The 20634-nt window shown below is 41.0% G+C and overlaps 1 long non-coding RNA gene across 1 annotated transcript; it reads right to left on the bottom strand.

Annotated features, from left to right (window-relative positions):
• Positions 1 to 8740: 8740 nt before the first annotated feature.
• LOC112541333 (uncharacterized) lies at positions 8741 to 20291 on the bottom strand. The gene is made up of 3 exons (XR_003085351.2): positions 17525 to 20291; positions 16220 to 16350; positions 8741 to 10490 (listed from the first exon to the last, which is right to left on the bottom strand). It is a non-coding gene; the product is annotated as an uncharacterized LOC112541333 (long non-coding RNA).
• Positions 20292 to 20634: the final 343 nt, after the last annotated feature.

Below are 20634 nucleotides of genomic sequence, written 5' to 3'. Positions count from 1 at the left end.
AAATCTTCCAAAAATTCCTGTTCTGGTCATTTTGTATTTCTCATTGATTGGTGCTGGGTATATTATTCAGGCCACAGATGACAATAATCAAATGCCTTTGCTTCTACTGTCAGCAAAGACCTGTGAGACACAGCACAAGTTTATCTGCAGAAAAAGAAGATAAAAATAAACAGAAGCAGCATCTCTTAGGGCTATCATATCGGAGCTGAAAAAACTTGGATGACCAGGTGGTGGTTTTATTTTTTTGTCATTGTTGACTCCTGACAACTGTCTGGACTAGTCCCTGAGGTTTTCTTGGCAAGGCGGGACTAGAATTCACAGACTCCCGGTTTCTAGTCCAGTGTCTTAACCACTATAGTACACCAAACTGGTTCTCATGGATGACCAGTAGATGGTAGCACATGGTGTTTTCTGTATTTGTTTGCTGCCATTCAAAATCGTGATCTGGATCTTTGCAGCCTACATATGATAGTCCCAGTTCCTACTAAGCCTATGAAATAAGTAAGGAGAGCAATTCTAACTACACAGATAGCTAAGAGGCTTAGGATGGGACAGAAAGAAGTAAGGAAGTCCCACTGGTGGTGGTGGTGGTGGTAGTCAGTACAAGTTATGCAAGTATAAATGAGACTACCAGCAGGGTTTCCACTAGTAGGAGGCTCCAAATGGGCTCTTCCAAGCGCTAGGTAAGTCCCTTTTTCCCTAGCCAAAAGTATCTCCTATCACACTAGCCTAAAACTAAAGTAACTGATTCAGCCCTCTATTAAATTAATAAAGAGGGAATAAAAGAAACATAATGCAGCCCTACTCAAAAAAAGATGAGTCCATTCCCATGAACAGACAGGACTTTGGACTTAGCAATCAATGTCTGGGTTTGCACAACACCAAACCACAAATTAGTCAACCATGGTTTAGCCTAAAGCCTTGTGCAAGCATAGTGTATGAGGCTGTGCTGTGCAATCCCAAAATAGCTGGTCTGAGTAAACCATGAATAAGGTAACCATGATAAGCATAGCCAGTCTGCCACTGCATAGCACAATAAAGCTGCAAACCTAAATGACTTATGAGGATTAAGCCTCGCTGGAAACCATGGATTCCCTTCCAAACAGCATGTATGGGGTAGTTGTGTAACTACCTTGGGGATCTAGGGAGATCGTCTATCATTTTAAGAGTGGGCATTGATGATATTTAGAAATATTTTGAAATTGATTCAGGTTTTGAAAAAGAATCCTCTAGACCTCAGTTTTGATACACGTTCAATGGATGGTCATGGAAATCACATGTATGTTTCTTTTTTTTTTTTAAAAAAAGGTAGACTTCTTTGAGTTGAGCATGACTATTAAGAGTCATTTAGGAGTGGTTTGCCATTACCATCTTCTGGGATCTTTGGAGGACTTTTCGATCTAGACCATGGATCTGGGATTCCCTGGAAATTTCCCATCTAAGTCTGACCCTGCTTAGCTATTGGAGATCGACCAAGGCAACTAGGTGCTACTCCTCTGTTGTGTATAAGTTTCTTTAGGACAATGTAAACTCAGATTTGGGACAATAACTAGATTACTGTAAAAATTTTTGATAAAGCCTGTGTTTGTCATATCTCATCTACCTATTTAACTATCCATTCATCCAGCAAGCCATCATCTTTCTCTCTCCAGGCTCCCTTCAAGATCATGGTAGGACTGCAATCTTTCTTGATTTTTTTCTGCAAATCTCTACACATATACAGTCTAGTGCATATTATTCTTTATTTCAAAGTATTGATAAAATGTGGTTAATTAACATGCAGATTTAATCATTCAAGCAAGAATCTGCCTCAAATAATACATACTCAGATATAATCTCAAAATTTGTTACTGTTATTAGTTCAGAAGGTCATGGTTGACCATTCTATCCTATCATTATTTATCTGAATATAGTTCAGAAAGGGAAACTATACCTCAGAGGACTTCCTTGTTTATCTGTCAGTCCACTTTCTTAGTCAAGTGTCCATCAATTCCAAAATCCATGTTCTTTGTAACCATTGTTCTACCAGGTTCTTTCAATTTGTTTACAGTGCATGGCATTTTCAAGATAAGCCCCCACCCAGAAGATGGGTAGATTATGGATTAAATCAGAATGGTGAGCATTAAAAACCAACAGCAGCCTTAATACAGGAGTTACAGCAATGTTTGGATTAGTAATTTTACTCACATCCTTTTAAGATTTTGTGCTAAAAGAATTTAGTAACAGCAACTTTCTAGATCCCATATAAAGAAAGAGACTGAGTGAGATTTGCTTCTGGTGAATAGCTATGCTCTGTGAGGTGGGTGGATTTTTTAAGAGCAACTGTGTGCCCTGAAATAACAGAGAGGAGAAAAAAGGTAGCAGAAGAACAATTAACAATCAGTAGGGGACAGTTCTGGAAGAAGCCATTCAGGCTATCAAATCCAACTTCTGCTTGATGTGGGAATCCAGTTTAAAGAATCTACAAGGCTATCCGGCTTTTGTTTGAGCACATCCAGCCAAGGGGAACCCATCTCCTCCTTCAACGAGTAATCCCATTGTTAAATTGCTCCTACTGTTAGGATTTTTTTCCCTGACATCCAATTAGATTCTGCCTTCCTACAATCCATAATTCCATGCACAGCACCCTAGGAAGAAAAAAAACAAACAAGTCAGGTAATCTGCCCCTTATGTGTGACAGTCCTTCAGATACAGTACTTGAAGAACGCTGTCTCCTTCAGTGGTTTTTCTTCAAGACTAAAGATACTTAGTTCCCTCAATCTCTCCTCGGTGGACTTAATTTCTAATCATTCTCATTGCCATTATGTGCCTTTGTTTCCAGTTTGTCTGAATCCCTCTTAAAGTGTAGTGCTCCAAACTGGATACAGTCCCTTTGCTGGGACCTGACCAATTTGCTGCCAATGATGCTATAGATATCATTTTAGAGTAGCACCAAACTTTGCCCTTGAAGTCAAGGGTTGTCTCTTGACAACAAACTCTCCATCCTCCATTGTGTCACTCTCTGAAGGAACAGGTCCCAAAACATTTCAGAAGGAAACCTGTAAGGTTAGACACTTTGGCTTTGGTGGGGAGCAGTCAACTGAATCAGCACTTGGCTGTACTGTATGTTGGCCAGCTGCCATCTTAGATGTTCCCAAATGCAATCCATCTCTTTCAAAATAATGACTGCCCATTTGGAAGTTTCCACATGTCCACCCACAGTTGGAGGCTAATGAGCTTTTATGCCTGGGCCCTTGGCAGGTACCTGATTAAGACCAACTCTGAGTAAACATATATTTTACCTCTACATTCATTCATTCATTGCAATTATATCCTACCTTTTTTATGAGATCCAAGGTGGGATATATGGATATCCCCTAATTTTATATCACTGCAGCCACCCTATGAGGATGGGTAGAGCTGAGAAAAATGGAGTGTCCCAAATATAAAATTAGGGGAGACCTCCATATATCCACCTTGGATCTTATAACATGGAAACTTGAACCTGAGTTCCTTAGACTAGGTACATCAGGAGCATTATGTTAGACATAGATATGTTTCCACATGCACAAAACCAAAACAATTTAAAATAATTTCCAGGTCTTTGTTTCAGTACTAGGAAAAGATTGTTATACAACTGCCGAGAAATGACATAAATACATTAAATAATAATAATAAAAAAACCTGGCAATCTGATGGATGTCATCTGAGCTGATAAGTAGTGGCTGTGAAGCCTGCCTGAGAAAAATCTGATTGTTGAAAATATCCCAAAAGTAAAAGTATATTTAAACAGATTAGCACCACTTTTTGACTTACCAAACATAGTCACCTCTCAGTTTTATCTGTAGGTTGGCAACTTCAGTTCTTCTGCCTGTTCTATTTTTGCCTAGTCCACAAACACAGCAGTATATCAAAAAGTCTATCTTTTCCTTAGTGTATTGCTCTGTCCCCAGCCCAGCAGGATTGGGTCACAGGTACTTTTGGATTCAGAAACAGTGACCATGCCAGTATGAATACTCAAGGCTTTATTCTAAGGCAGTGTGAGAAAAAAACATAATACAACAATCAAAGAATATTTAAGAATACTGGCAAACAAAAGAAAGAGGAAGAATCTCATGTCCTTTCTTCCAGTCAGGGAACTCCTAAGAGATGACAACGGAGGCACCTCTTCAAAGCCAGCAAAGATGAAGCACCTTTTGCCAGTCAGGTCTCCATCCAAGTTCCATCTCAGATATGTTTGTGTGAACAGCTTATATAAACTCCAAAGCATAATAAGTTACATCTGTTTCCAATAACATCATCTCACTTGACTTTGGCAAGGCCAAAGAGGATAAATTGATCTTTTGTGTCCTTGCAATGCTTTACGTACTCTTGTCAAAGATGAGACCATCCCAAGGTTAAGGAGTATATGTTAATACCAGGTGGTGGTGGGACCATCCCAAGGTTAAGGAGTGCTGAAATTGAGTAAGATCATCTTTGTTGTTAGTATGATGCCTCTGCACATTAATATTTTGTCTCCTTGTGTCACAGGCAGACTTCTATTTATTTCTTACCCTGGATAGAGGGTTGGACTAGAAGACCTCCAAGGGACCCATCCAACCCTATGAATCTATGGTTTTCCATGGGCCACAAGGGACTAGATGTCGTCACTAGAGGAGCAAAGGCAGAATTTTCAGCATCATTTAAAAAAATGTTTAGGGATGTGACAGAATGAAACAGATAAACATGATCTGCCATCCTTTCACGTAGTCTCCCAGACATACAAGCCGTAGCCTGAAGGTAATACACTTTATCCGAGAAAATAAAAACAAATACAGAGTCCTCTTATGGAGAGGAAGGAGGGAATTGAAATGGGCCAGGGAGCTGGCAAGAAAGAAAGAGAGGAGGAGGAGAAGATGACTGGCAAGCTAAGTTGGATGTAGGCAGTGTCATACTGGTGAAGAGATGCAGGTTCTTGGGTGATGGAAGATTGTGGAGAGGTATTAGCATAGGAGTCACTATTCATACAGGAAGAGACAATACTTTGAAGGAACATGTCTACCTGGTGAAGAAATCCAAAGAGGGAGAGGAAGATCTGAAAATCAACATTCTGCTAGCCATGAGAGGTTGACAACCAACCTTTACCTGAAGCCCTTGCTTAACTCTAAGGGGAACTGAGTTATAGCTGCACACATAACTACATTTCAGACTACTGCACACACTGTCATAGTAATAGGAGCTTTACTATTCCAGGAAGGGAGATAGTTGAGCTTGAAATAGTAGAGAAATTAGACAATAAATCAATTTATTGTATCTCAACCTTCTTTGCTGGCAGGCAAAGCAGAGAGGAAACATTTATTTGTGTTAGCTGAATTCCCCTTGCAGTTTCTAGCTGTAAAAGCAATGCTCAGAGAAAACAATACTTTCTATGTTTGAATGTTACAAATCAGGAAAAACATTGAACTGATTCACAAGAAGATCCTTGTGTGCTGTCCTTCACCTGTTGTGTCTTGAGAATCTCTGTATCTCCCATAATGGAGTCAAAGCAGAAGTCTAATTCCAAAAGGGGTTATCATTTCAGCCAGAGAGACATATAAAAGAGGGATTAGTAAGTTGGTCCAGAAGTCAAAAGCCAAACAGTTCTGAGATTCAGGGTCCAGATAGTAAAAAGAGGTCTGTTAAGCAGTCAGGGTTATTTCCTGCAAGAAGCCACTTACACAGAAAGTCTTTGTCAAGAAGACCAGACTAAGAAACAAACACCATGTAGACCTAAAGCTACTTTTATTAGGCCAGCTATAACAACAGAATCTTGCAAGTCTGAATGTGCTTCCCTTCTTCCCTCTTTTATCTTCACACGAATTAGTGGGTGGGTGGATGAGAGGCATTTTCGTAAACCACTTTCTTGGTCATTTATCTAACCATGGCTTTGGTAGTGCATATTCCCTCTGTGCTTCAAAGCCAGGCTCTATACCAGTGTTGTCCAAACTTGGCCACTTTAAGATGAGTGGACTTCATGTACTTCAGTCCACTCATGGACATGGCTGGCTGGGGAATTCTGGGAGTTGAAGTCCACTCATCTTAAAGTGGCCAAGTTTGGACAACAGTGCTCTATACTCACTACAGCCTATGGAATACGTAGTAGTGCTCTATACTCCTATACCTATGGAATAGGTAGCTTTCTGCTCTTGTTCATCTGTTGTGTCTCAAGGTTAAACTAACTGGGTTTACTGGGCAACTCTCAAGTACCCTTGATTGTCAATGTTCTCCCCTATAAATTAGCACTTGGGGGCCCCTCTATATTCAGCTCACCAGTGGCATCACCTCCATGGGTTGCAGAGCCCAAGGCAGAGAGAGGGTTTCAGCTAGAGGGGGCTGATTCTAGTTCTGGGCCTGTGCTTGAACCTGGCCCATTTCACTACTCTGAGGAGGCTTCCTCAAATGAGTTCTTTTCAGGGGGAGAAAGTAATGCAGCACCTGTTTCTGCTCATGTCCTTCATTTGAAAAATCTGTTTTTATTACAAGACTGGACAATCCTGCTATCTCACCAAACTGGGTTGGGAGGAATTTCTCTGCTCCGTGGAACAGCTCCATTGCCTAAGCAATAGAAAACCTATCGAAGTTTGGTAGCTCCAGTTTTGGTGGAAAAGGGACATTTTCGACTCCCGCTCTAACCATTTTCAACTCCTGCTCTAACTGTTCTCAGGCTGGATTTTTCATGGTCTTCTGCAATACTCTGAGCTGGCCATTTTACTGCTCCCCCCCCCCAATGGAATCTCATCCCTCCTCCCCCTCCCTACACACTTATTGATAGACTACCAGTTTCCCAAAGGATTCAAAATGGCTTGCAACTAAAACCATTGGCAATCAAACTAAGGTAGCCCAGGATCACCAGCACTCAAATGCTCTGCAGAAGAAAAATCTTTTTAATGTCTTCCTAAAAGCCAGAAAATTGGGGACATTCATCATCTCAGGAAACAAGGGTAGAGACAGCCCCTGATAAGGCTCCTTGCTGACTCCCACCCTTCATGGGACCCTCAGTATTTTTTCCCTTCAAGATTGCATTGGACTGGCCGAGTCTGGGCAAGATAAATAGCCCTGATCTATCCCCATTGCAGAGCTGCAAATGCTTGTTCCCTTTTGGTGCACTGTACTAGGACCTTTTAAACAATTTTTTGTAATTGGAGTCTCAGGACCTTTCCTTTAATACTGAGATTGCATTGATCTTGTTGGTGTTATTGTTCCAACAGTTGGCACAGTATTTGCTCAGCTCAGACTTGGCCACTGCATTACGGATGACATTGTTTCATCAGAAAAATGTAAGTTGCGGGGTTTTTTTTAAAAAATTAAAACATTATGTACGGGCATATCTTGCAATCACCCAGCAGTCGTTTTAGGAAAGTGTAACAAAACATTGCCATAAAAAACTGCCTGCTGAAAGGAGTCTGGTGTTCTATTTTCATATGGGCTTTATAAATTGGCAGTGCCCTATAGGATTGTTACAGAAAAGGGGTGACTCACCACACTTCCCAAGAAGTAGGAAATTCCAGGGACAGGCATTAGCAAGTTACACTGCATTCTGTAGTATTTGAAGCTTTAGAAATTTGGGAAGCAGGATGACTTGGATCCTTGGCAATATTGCTACGCTGAACCCAATGCACCCAACTGTACTTCCAGCCAACCGTTGTGAAATTTCAACTTCCCCGCCCTATTTTCAATCATCTACTGACATTTATCTTGCCCTTCCCATTAGCTGAAAGCTCTGACATTCCAGAGTGGACAAAATTTTCCAGACATTGAGAGCCATTAATCTCGTACTGTTTGAATAACCTGGCAGGTTGTTCAAAACCAGAGTGATCATTCCACTCACAGGAATGTTCAGTTTAGCATCTAAAGAATGGATCACCAAAAAAAAGAAGACAAGTCACAGGAAAAAAAAGCTGGCATCTAGTTGCTACAGTGCATTTGCAGCAGAAGCTGATGAGTTTGAAGACAAGCCATCATCGCATTCAGGGAGAATTCAATGCTTCTGCTGTGCTTTCAGAAAACAGTTTTTAAATGAAAGCGACATAGGAAGGAATGCAACGACTAATTAAGACAAAATCATGAAGCATATTTCAGTATGACAAGGATCAGAATGATTGAAGCGAGTGTCTATATATGGACTCTGAGATGGTATGAGAGAAACAAGAAAAATTCCCTTGAGTTCTGGATTTGAAGATGGTTACCAAGATGGTAACTTCATGGAGTATAAGAAAAACCAATGTTCTGGACTACATAAAGACTGACCATTCTCTTGAGGTGACAATCAGCATGGAAGCAGAAATTCACATACTTTGGGCACGTGGATGTGAACAGACAATGGACTGAAAACCATGATTGTTGAGCTGATGAAAGTTGAGGGAAGAAGAGGAAGATGGATCAAGTGGATGGATGGGATCAAAGAGATTATAGGAATGTCCTTGGAAGTAAGATAATACTATAAAAAGTCAAGAAGGGTAGTCTATGTCCATACAGTTACCAGAAATTCAGCTCACCGGCACACCTAGCACAAGCTGAGGCCCCAAAGATTTATTTATTTAGCAAATTTATACAGCCGCCCATCTCGCCAAAGCAACCCTGGGTGGCGTACAACAATCAGATAAAAAGACAAATATAAAAAGAACAGGAAAATAATATAAAAAAACCATATTAATAAGTACCATAAAAAACCAAACCATAAGGAAAGGGGGAATTAAAAATGGCCCCTTCAGCAATGGAGCAATCTAAGCAGGCCCTGGGAGCCCCAGGCCTGATCACATAACCAGGTCTTGAGGGCCTTTCAGAACAGCAAAAGATATGGTGCTAATCTAATCTCAGGAGAGAGGATATTCCATAAGGTGGGTGCCAGAGTCCCCTGGGACCCACCAAGTGCAGCCCAGCCAACGGTACCCGCAGCATGCCTTCTCTGCAAGATCTGATGTGGCGGGCTGATGTAACTGGGGAGAGGCGGTCCCTCAAACAGCCTGGCCCCATGCCATGAAGGGCTGTAAAGGTTAAAACCAGCATCCTGAACTGGACCTGGAAGCAAACTGGCAACCAATGCAGCTCGAAGAGCAGAAGTGTAACATGCGCTGTTCTCGGAGCACATATAACTGCCCGCCCCACTGCAAAGACCTTCAAAACTGCGGAACTAGTCTGTGATTCTGAATGTGACTGAAGGGAAGAAAATGATTAAATAAATGACTAGAAGTTAATTATATTAACTTTATTTAGTTCAGTTGAACTCAGACACCAGTATAATGACATCAGATTGAGTCTTTCTCCTTGTACCACCTATTATTTTTCAGGGTGCAGCTTATTTGGCCCCCCAAAATTGAATATCCTTGTTTTCAATGTCCTATTATACATCAAATTCTTTATTTTCTACAGCGCTTCCTCAACTTGATGCCCTCCAGATGTGTTGGACTAGTTTACTTATTTACTTATTCATTGGTCCTTGTTACTTATTAATTACCCCTTAATTATCTAGCATCTGTTTCCCCAGGCATATGTTAATGATTTTCTTTCATTATTTTTTCCTTTTTTTTGGACATGCTATTTAACAAAACAGTAACAATGGGAGAAAATCGCCAAGAAGTGCCCCCTCTCCAATGAAGAAAAGGAGCTAATTAAGAGAAATTTAGAATACTATAAGCTCTGTGGATTATTATAGGGGAATCAGTACTGCAGTAGAAGTCGTAAGACGAAGGAAGGTACATCTCACAAAGATATGGCTAATATTTGGATGGAATACCACCAGGAAATCCCAGGGGTTGGAAACCTGCTAAAAACTCTACCCTTTCCTGCTCATTCTCAGTCAAGACAAGGCACATGCAAAAACCTGCTTTTCTCTTCTTCCCCTTGAGTGAACAACCATCAGCTATATATGCATGACGGAATGAACCACAAACCAGATCAACCAGTCTATTGTTCAAATCCACCCCATATAGTTTGTGGTTAGTTTATGGTTCTCCATGACACTTTAACCATGAAAACTGAGTTAATTGAAGAAACCACAGAGTACTTAACCGTGAGTATACATGTCACGTAAGCAGAGCCTTTGACTCTGACTCTTAGCCACCACCTACCTCTGGCTCTCATGAAACAGCTGAGAACTTTGTGTGTACATTAAGATTACACTAAAAGGAGGTGTGATGGCAAAAAGTTTAGGAACCCCCGCTGTAGGCCATTTTTTTATGCCCAGGCAGTCTGTGGACTGCTTTGACTATTGTTGGCTGGGAAGGATGGGAATTATAGTCTATCAGATCTGCCAGCTGCGAAGGCTCTTCTACAGTCTGACTCTTTTCCCTGAAGATCTCCCATGACATCAGCAATCCCCAAGAGAGCATTATTTCTAGCTCAACTGCAGGATCTATGAAACGATGATAAAAATTACTCTGTTCTTCGAAGTTGGAGTTCTGTGGAGCATACGATAATCGATTTGGACATGTTTAAAGTATGTTGAGGCCAATCTTCCATGAGTGAGAGATGTCCACAGGGCGTTAAAGATTCCCCTGAATCAAGGTAAAAAATGGAGAAGGTGGTGAGGGCTGCAGATGCTTCCAAAGATATCGAGAATAAAGTAACCTAACTTCTAACTCCCAAAGACTGCAAGCTCTGAAGCTGAGTGTGGTGCAATAAGAGCTCTGGCAAACTTAATTAAAAGAAAAGGTTAAGGAAGTGTACCCCCACTGAAATATGAGTTGCATTTTGGCCCTGCAGCAACAGCTATGTAATTATCATTGTCACTATGAATAGTTTCCTCCACCCATTAGTGTTGTTTTTAATAAAGAATTTTGTCTTAATCAGTCCTCAGCATGAGACTTTTTTGTTTTGTTTTTTGGCTTCTAACTGTGAATACAGGCTATGTGGGTTGATGAAAGCAGCTTCATTATGCACAGGTGAACACATTCACCTTTCGTCCTGCTTCCACCTGCAAGAATCAAATGGGGGAGACAAAAGTTGGATCGGTGTAAGGGAAGTTTGCCCTTTTATCACAGGAGGCTTGGAAATGTGTGTGCACATCTCTGGCAGGCCCTGAAACCTTGTGCTTTTCTCCTTAAGAGCATCAGCTGCATGTGGGAACCCATCTGTCTGAGAAAGCGCTAAGTGGTTGGAGTAGAGCAGTGTTTCTCAACCTTGGCAACTTTCAGATGCGTGGACTTCAACTCCCAGAATTCCCCAGCCAGCCAGGCTGGCTGGGGAATCCTGGAAGTTGAAGTCCACGCATCTGAAAGTTGCCAAGTTGAGAAACACTGGAGTAGAGAGAAGGCCGAAGTTAACTCTGCTTGGGTCTCCCACTCTCTGGTCATCTGCCTTTCTTTTTATTTCTATTATGCAGGGCCTTTCCCCATATATGATTCTGGAGAAAGCATTTGTTCTTGACATCAGCAGCAAAAGCAGGATGGAAGGTTTAGGTCATCAGGAACAAAAGCAATCATCTCTCTTTTTAAGGTACCAGCAAGCCTTCCTTTTCCTTTCCTAAGGAACATAAGAATAGCCCATTCTGGGTTGCATAGTAGCTGACCAGATGCATGTGGAAAGCTTTCAGTCATGAACAGGAAAAGAACTGCCTGAGGATTCAAGTATGTTGTCAACAATTCAGCATCTAGCAGTTGCTGATGGCTTTGATCCTCAATCCTAGTGTTTTATGCTGCCTGGGGAATTCTGGGAGTTGAAGTCCACACATCCTAAAGTTGTTGAGGTTGAGAAACACTGCCTCAGACAGAGACCTTTTATATCCAAGGAAGTATTGCTTTACGTATGAAAATACATCTCTCAAAATAAAACTTTGGTCTACAAGCCTACAGAGATCCAGTCCTTGGATCTCTTGATAGCGGCACATATTTCTCTCTTGATTATGAAAGAGAGAAAGTTCAAACTAAAAATGTGATTCCTTGAGCCCAAACCTGCAATTTTAAGACAGTCTCCTAGACTGATGCTTCACCAGAGTTCCTGACCTTTGATTAGACTTCTCTGGGAGTGACGTTATTCAACAACAGTTGAATTATAGTTTCCCTTAAATTTTCCCTAGGCTCTGCACTTCCTCCTTTCATTCACCTTAGATCAGCATCTAAATTAGGTAACAAGCTATCCTGGTGCATTTCTGGGTAATTAGTATCACATGTCTTATGGCTTCTCTGCTGTCTCTCCACCTTCCCTTTTCTCAGAAAGCTGATGACACTGAAGTTCCTTATTATGTAAGCAATGGTGTTGGTCCAGAAAGCCCACATTTTAAGCTCACAGATCACTCTTGCTTGGCAAAAGTCTCTTTTCTATGATCTACCAGGGTGAAATTCAGACTTCTGGATTTCTTCAATGTGAGCTACCTTCTTCTGGTTTGAGAAGACAACAATTGGAATGGGCAGGCATTTACAAATAACACTGCTTAAATTTGTTAATATGCTCAATGGGTCCCATAGCTAAGGAAGCAGTAATTTGTCATTCATGAGAAGTCATAAAATCATATAATCATAGGGCTGGAAGGAATCTTGAAGGTAATCTGTTCCAACTCCTGCCCACTGCAGGAATCCTCATATCATCCTGGACATATGGCAGTCCAATATTTTCTTGAAAACCTCCAGTGATCAAGCACCCACAGCCTCAGGAAGCTGGTTGTTACATTGCTTAATAGCTCTCATAATCAAGAAATTCCTTCTTATTTCAAGTTTGGATCTCTGTTAAGCTTCCACCCACTGGTTCTTGTTTTACCCTTGGGTGCTATGGAGAATTAATCCATGCCTTCTGTCACTTTGAAAAGCGAAGGTGTTTTTGAGTTCACAGGGCTGCTAGCATAGGCTATCTTCAACCAGCACCTTCCCAAGATTGTGTAGCTGTCCTCTGCAGCTGCAGTGAAATCCCAGGTAAAGATGTGTTTGGTCTCTTTCAGCCCTTTGTAATCTTGGAATTGAAGATTTCTGTAGGGAGAACTACAGTACCAGTGTGACAAACAAGGTCTGATAAAGGGTAAAATGTAGTAAAATGTTTCAGAGGAGCTTGAAGGACTGTAGAAGGAGCAGGCACATTTTTAAGCCTTGGGCCCAATTGGAATTTTGAGAGCATGTTTTGGACACACCAAAAAATAAACTGGATGTGGCCAGTGACAAAGCATCTATTTCCCAGAAGGCACATTCCTGAAGTGTTTTCCCATAAATCCCTTTAGCTTCCCAGGATGATTTTGGCTAAGTCAGGTTATTTTTTTTTCTTTTTTGAGGTCCGGTAGACACATTTCCAACGTATTCAAATGCAGCTAACGATGATTTTATTTTCTAAGAATGCCTCTAGAGTCTATATGGGACCTAGAGAAATTGTTGGTAGTACAGATCATGCTTGAAGCTGATGGTTTTCTTTGCAGTACTAACTTCCCATTAATTAAAAAAAAAGTCAAATGAGAGAAGTTTGGCAGATTCAAAGGGATATGCCAGTGGCCTGTTGAAGCCCATGGGCACCATGTTGGAGACACAGGATATAGTTGAGATGCAAGAAGGAAATCTGTTTGTGCAGCAGGAAGACCATATATGACAGAACTGAAAAACAGGAAAAGAGCTGACTTCACACCACTTACAGGAATTTCCATGGCGGAGATAGGCAATAGGAGGCCCTCGGATATTTGGACTTCATCTCTCCTTGGAAGCCTGAACCACTTCTACCAAAATAGGAAATTGTGGGAGGTGTAGTCTAACCTTCTGCCCAAATCTAGGTTGTCCTTTTATCATATGCTTTCTTGCTAGCAATTTGATGGGGAGTTAATACTGCAAACCCTTATCTTATCCTCAGCTTGTGTATTTGGGATAATCTGTAGAGCTTAGAAGAAACATCAGAAGCTTCCAGCGACCTCTTTCTAGCCAAACCCTTGGATAAATGATGGCTCCCTGAAGGGTCTCACTGCTCACAAGAGGGGTCTGTGCCCTTAAAAATATATTGACCTGAAGCAGGGGGTCACATTTTTGACTGCAGGCCAGTCTTGCTCAGGTGTTTGGTAAGACTGCTGTCCATTTCAGCAATCTCATCTGGCAGGCTATTATGCCGTTCTTTCACAATATTGCAAACGTTTGGATGATTTATTATAGTCGTATCTCTGCCTCAGGTTGTTGCTATTGTTTTGGTTAACCACTGCTATTTATAGCTCTCACCTTGTTTGTCTGATTTATTCACTGCTCTTTTACTAATTCATATAATCACAGATGCCTTTGTTGTCTGCTCCATGCATCTAATGAACCTGGCTCTTATTGTTGAAAGTTAATGCTCTCAAGGGCCAGGGAGACACAAACATTTGCTGCAATTTTAAAGAGGGGGCTCAAGAAACAGCTCACAGGCTCACAGCAGACCTACACTCGTCATGTTAAGCCATCATTTGTTTAACCATGCCTGTTGAAGAAATTACCACTGGCTAAATTCCCATGACATGCGAACCCATAAACTGGTTTTAAAACTGAAATGGCTTGGTTCACACAATATTTTAAACCACAAAAAATATAGTTTAGTATTTTGTATGAACCCAGGCTATAGCTTGTTCAGCAAACCATGATTGAAACAGTGAATGACTTAGACCTATGGTTCTCAATCTCAGCAACTTTAAGATGTATGGATTTCAACTCCCAGAATTCCCCAGCCAGCAATTCTGAAATCGAAGTCCACACATCTTAAAATTTGCTGAGGTTGAGAAACACTGCTTTAGACTCACATTTTCTCTCTCAATCTCTCTCTCTCACACACAAAAATCCTATGCACGTACATTTTCCTTCCCCTGGATTGTTTGTTCTATTCATATACACAACCCTGGCATGTAAGTAGATGCATATATACAAATGCAATAGAGCTAAACCTTGTCCTGGCCCTGTGTTCAATGAGGTCCTTATTTTATACAGTTTCTTTTGGCATATATGAAAAATCATGTACCAACTGCAAAATCACACAAGGATCTATTTTACCATATATGTGTTTAAGAGATAAAGAGCCTACCCAAACCCAAGTAGTCCTAGAAAAATAAAGATGTGTCAATGTCCACATTAAACTTGGAGCAAAAGCAGAATGTCCACATCAAATTGTACAGTCTCTGTTCCTTTAAGATGATGGGAACTCTCTCCCAGGTTAACACGTGACATCTTCTTATATCTGAGCCTCGATGGCCACCTTCATTTCTTCAATTAAGCACTTGATTAAGAGCATTGGGTGGGAAAAATTATCGTTGCTTCTATCTCACAATGTCCAAAATGAAATAGAAGAAAGCCAACCTGTAAGTTTACTTGCTGATTTCTCCAGATTAGCTCAGTGTTTGCCCCTAAAGAGATGCTTAGGCAAACATGTTGGAACCAGCCACAGTGTAATCATGATCTGGACCGGGAACACATTCTCCCATTCTGGGTCACGCATAACTTCCCAGGAGATTGCTCTCCCCACTGTAAAACATGCATGCAGGGGCCATTTTTGAAATGGGAGTTAAGCGATTGCTCCTTTGTAATCTCCATCTTTTTCATCCTTTAGAAAGCCAAACCATTATGGAAGATCTCAGTACTGTGAATTTATTGACTTTTTTTAACAGATGGAGCCTCTGTGAAAAGGATGGGTAGGCACTCTGGGGAACAGTGATCTTACAAGCATTTTTTGATCTATAATTAAACCAGCGACTAAAGAACTCAAGGACAGGCCAGCTAATCTGCTCTAGTTTTTAAAATCCTATTAAGCCGACCATCGTGGGAAATGACAAGAGGTGCAGTTCAAAAAATATCTGGATGGCATCAGCTTGCTTATCACCGAATGAAATGCTTATGGGGCCGAGCTAGCCAGATTGATTAATCATTTCTAATCATTAGACCTTCCTGACCACTTCAGGGCAGCTGTAGTTCCTGATTCCTAATCTACTAATATGGAGCCATATTAGTCTACAGTAGCCAAAAAACAAGAGGGGTGTGGTAACACCTTTTCCGATTAAGAAATTATATGAAAAGGCATCAGCTTTCATGAGCTGCAGCTCCCTTCATCAGATGCATAGAGTGGCTAGCCCAGTGTCCCTCATCCTTGGCAACTTGAAGATATGTGGACTTCAACTCCCAGAATTCCCCAGTGGCTGGGGAATTCTGGGAGTTGAAGTCCACATATCTTCAAGTTGCCAAGGGTGAGAGACGCTGGGCTAAACTGATGTAGGATTTCAATTGGGATGAGACAATTAGTGAGCAGGGAAAGGCAGGGTGGTTATGCAGGTTGCCAGCACTTTATCAATTAAGAATTGTAACATATTCCATACCCACTGTGTTTGCTGAGACCTTCTGAGAGAATCTGAAAATTTTGATGTGAGTTCAGCAACCTCTCGCTCTGTAGTGCTGGTGTAGTTTTGTTGTTCCAAAGCAGCTACCTTGAGATCTGTAATGGAGTATCCTGGAAGGTGAAAATGCTCTAATATTACTTTGTCCTTGCTTCAAGTCCTGATACCAAACCTGGGTCTTTTAATTCTTTTATTTGTTTGTCCAACATAGAATACAGGGGAGCTGCCGGTGAATGATGACATATACTGTCTTAGAGGAGGAACCTATAAAGGCACCTCTAATCTGTGAAGTTGTTGGGGCTTGTGATGGTGCTGTTGGTTTAAATGTGGGGGCAAAGTAGACCTCTGGGTTTGTAGCAGAATCTAGTCCCCACGTTGGCATCATTGTCCTGTTGTTTCTTGTGAGAATCTGCTTCAGGGTGGATAGTTGTCAAAGAAACTAGTGAAGCTGTTGAAGTGAGCTGTGGCTTGTGCCTTTTAATAAAATTTGTTAGTGTGAAAATGTGCTACCATTGACCTTCTAAGTTTAAATGGTTAATAAAGGGTTAAATACCTCCCCAGTTAATAACAGCTTCTTCAACAAAGCAGAACATCCTCAACATGTTCAAAACTTTACATACAGTTGATTTGCTCATTGTGTTTAGCTTGTAGTTTGTTTGATTTGGGCTAGCAGGAGAAGTGAATCTAGCCACTGTGGCTTGTAGATCACAGCTCATGGTTTAGCAAAGCGGGGAGCTACAGCTTAGCACAATGTGAACCAGATCACTCAACAAAAGGTTGGATGGTCCAATAGTCATACTTCAGCAAAATACAAACATCAGAAATCAAGTCAGAAGCAGTATAGATATCAAATAATTCCAAATAATTCTTCCTTACGTAAGTCAAATAAATACAAGCAAGGGGCATCCATAGGAGGTCCAAAAAGTCATCACATTTTACTTAGTTTTGGTGGTATAAATCCAGCCAGGTCTGATTTAAATAATTATGATTAAAACAAGCCAAAACTCCATGAGGAGAATAAACCTGGCTCACTGATGCTTGTCAGCAACTCCACCAATGAATCAGAGGCTAAATGTTCACCTGTGATCAAATCCTTATCAAACTACTTGCACCAAATCCATTTCCTGATGACTGTATAGCGTGGTGCATTGCTATTGTTTCAAGGCAAAGCATAGCTTTCAATCATTTATTGTTGTTTGGATTTTCTAAGCCTCCCACAGTCTACTGGAGTGGGCAGCTGTAACAAGATTAAATAACTAAATAAATAATAATAAAGCCACGCCCTACCTTCTTCCTGCAGCCCTGTGGATGCAGCCCCTGCTGATATATTTAATATCCATGCAGTCAGGTAGGTAGTGTGGTGGAAGCTGTGAATTTTCCATGGACAGAAGTGGTCTTAATACAGCTGCATGGGAGGAACCCAGAGAACACTACTCCTTGAAGATATTACATAGGAAATGGTGGTGTTGGGACAAAGAGAAGAAAAAGAGTGGATCAGGCATCTGAGTGCATGGAATAACAGCTGTGAATTTTTCATTAGGTAGACGGTGCTTCAGTCTGTAACTGAGCCACAGCTGTGGCTGAGAAGGAATCCCATTTTCACCTCTTTGCCACGATATTAAACCCTCGTATGCATTAATCATCCCAGTTTCTTCTACAGGCATATGGGAATGCCATAATTCACAAAGAAAATGCCACTGTCCTCTTGGGATTGGAGAATCTCTGGCCATGCAGATGTTCACGGTTTACAGCTCCTGCTTTCTCTCCTCCTCCACCCCATTATGCACAACCTTACATTTGTTTGTGCCTGTTCTGGGTGTGAATAAGTTGTCAATGGACTAAGTCTCCATTTAAATGCCAGTGCCTGAAACAATATTGCTCTGAGACATGAGAGATTTAAGTGAAGGACCTGGTGGGGATAGTAGAAAGAGAATATTTAGTTCTCCATGAAGCTCCAAGCAGTAACTTATAGGTGGCTCTTTCTCTGGCATAGAGGGGAATCTGAAATGGTGTGTGCCCCAGAGTCCACCACCAGTGACCAATGATGGAATGTCACTGCCACCAGGTTAGCTTGGTGTGAAAGGGGGTGGAGGGTGGGGACTTGGATGCTTTCATGTCTGGGATGAGGGCAAAACTGAGTACATTGTATTTATGATGCACCCCTGCCCCAGCAAGGCTCAGCCATGATCAAAAATTAACAAAACCCAACAGCAATCAAAATTTCACAAAAGCAATAAAATCATTATATACCATGATACCAGAAACCTATCTACCATCTAACTTACAACAAAAGAGCCCTACCTCCAGCAATTGCTCACAACGACTTCAACCAATCTGCTTTATTAAGTAAAGATATTTACAAATCCCTCTTAAATGCATCTGGAGATGGAGGGTGGAGTGAAGAGAGTAATCTTTGATCCATCATAAGTAGAAGATGCTAGGTTTTGACCGTTTCTAGCCAAACTCCATGCTTGCACCCTTGTGTGTCTCACATTCTCTGTAAGAACTGGTGTGCTTGTTTGATCATTGTGAACTCTCCTCCGGAGTTTATATTCTATCCAATTTCTGACTGGGAGAAGTGTGAATAATTAATGGATTTTTTGTTTTTTGTTTTTGTAATGGAGGGGATCTAATTCACCTTCCAAGAAGCTTGGAGACTTTTCATAAATCACTGGAGTGGTTATCAGCAGGATCGTGTAGGTGAACTCCAGGCTGATATTTACTTTAAAGCCATCCATTATTCCGAGTATAATATCTAAAGAGGAATTATGCATGTAATCTTTGCAAGAAAATAAACCAGTAATCTCAGTGATAAATGAGATGCTAAAGTAGCAACCAGCCAATCATCCTGGTGTCGTCACATATGAGAGAGTGCTAATTTTTCTGCATTTGTGTTACAGAGTCATTTATCAGCCAGAAGTATTTCATTTTTCTGCAAAAAAATGTCATCTAATCCCCTTCTAGAGGGCCATGTGAAATGGAATGGGGGTGTGCTGTACAGGATTTGGGATTCTGTGTGAAATTTTCCTTGAATACTAGAAACAGCTACATTCAAAAACCAAAGGGTGGGGGCTTGTTTCAGTTCCCTCGGACACTCTACCACTGATTTTAAGGTGGCCTCCTTTGAGAAAATGAATTACAAAGACATTGGAACGAGAATTCATCCATTTCTCATAGACTAAACAGAGAACAATGTTTCTTATTATCCTACATGTATCATCCATTCACTGCAAGAACGTCTGTTGTTGCACCTGTTAATATTAATGGTCACTCAAGGCAATTTGGGCTCTCTTTTCATCACTCTTTCTTTTCACTCACCAACAACAGTCCCGCATATATAATTCTCAGCCTTCAGGTCTGGACAGATGCCATGAATTTGATGAAGTAAACTCACAGAAACTTGCAATAATAAATGCGTTTCCTTTTAAGGGGCTACCAGATCACTTCTTGAACTGAATTTTTTATTTTTTAAATTAAGAAGCAGGCATATTCATGAAAGGAGGTTGGTCATGACTCTAAGCTATACTAGAGAAATTATGCTCACATTTTTAAATTTAGATACTTCATTTTCTTTTCCCTCAGGTCTGGACTTGCAGTATTAGTGGTGCAAATTCCAGGGCACCTACTGTCTCTTAAATGGCACCAAGTCGTTTAAACAAATGCTCTACGTTTAATGACCAACATTTTACAGGATGTGATTGGTCCCAATGGAAATCTTGTGAAGGTTCTGTAGGGAGAGACTGGTATAAGTGTATGACAGTCCAACACCAGGAGGAACTTGGGAGCAAACCTTTGGACTAACACATTTTATTAAAAGGAATAAGCTTTCATGATCTGTTGCTCGCTTCATCGGACGCAGGAAAAGTGGTTAAACTGATGTAAGATTCAAACTGGGAAGACTGGTGGTTGCAGATGCAGGTTGTATGTGAGACAGACTGCAAGCATCTCATCAACTAGCAATCGTAATACATTGAAAACCCATTGTGTTTATTGAGACCTTCTGATGTAATCTGAAACCTTTTGACTAGCATTTTTCAAACCTGGCAACTTAAGGTGTGTGGACTTCAATTCCCAGAATTCCCCATGCTGGCTGGGGAATTCTGGGAGTTGAAGTCCACACACCTTAAAGCTGGTGTAGTTCTGCTGTTCCAAATTACCATGAGATCTGTAATAGAGCATCCAGCTCTGATACTGAAAGCAAAGCTATTCTTTGAACTCTGTGTTGAATGGATGGGGGAGAATTCTGTCAGGCTCTTACTATATTTGCATTTCTGGAATCAGTATGTAAACAAGAATGCAGTTATCCCTTGGCATTCATACTTCTTAAAATGTAGCTCTCTGAACAAAAAATGTACATAAAAATGCATATATCTAGAGGGAAAACAGGTTCAAAGCAC

Source organism: Python bivittatus, unplaced genomic scaffold, assembly GCF_059951505.1.
Source record: "Python bivittatus isolate LINGU-HERP-01145 unplaced genomic scaffold, Pbiv_v1 ctg000570_np1212, whole genome shotgun sequence".
Lineage (NCBI taxonomy): Eukaryota > Metazoa > Chordata > Lepidosauria > Squamata > Pythonidae > Python > Python bivittatus.
The sequence above is the reverse complement of the archived record's forward strand: the minus strand, read 5'-3'. Positions and strand labels throughout refer to the sequence as shown.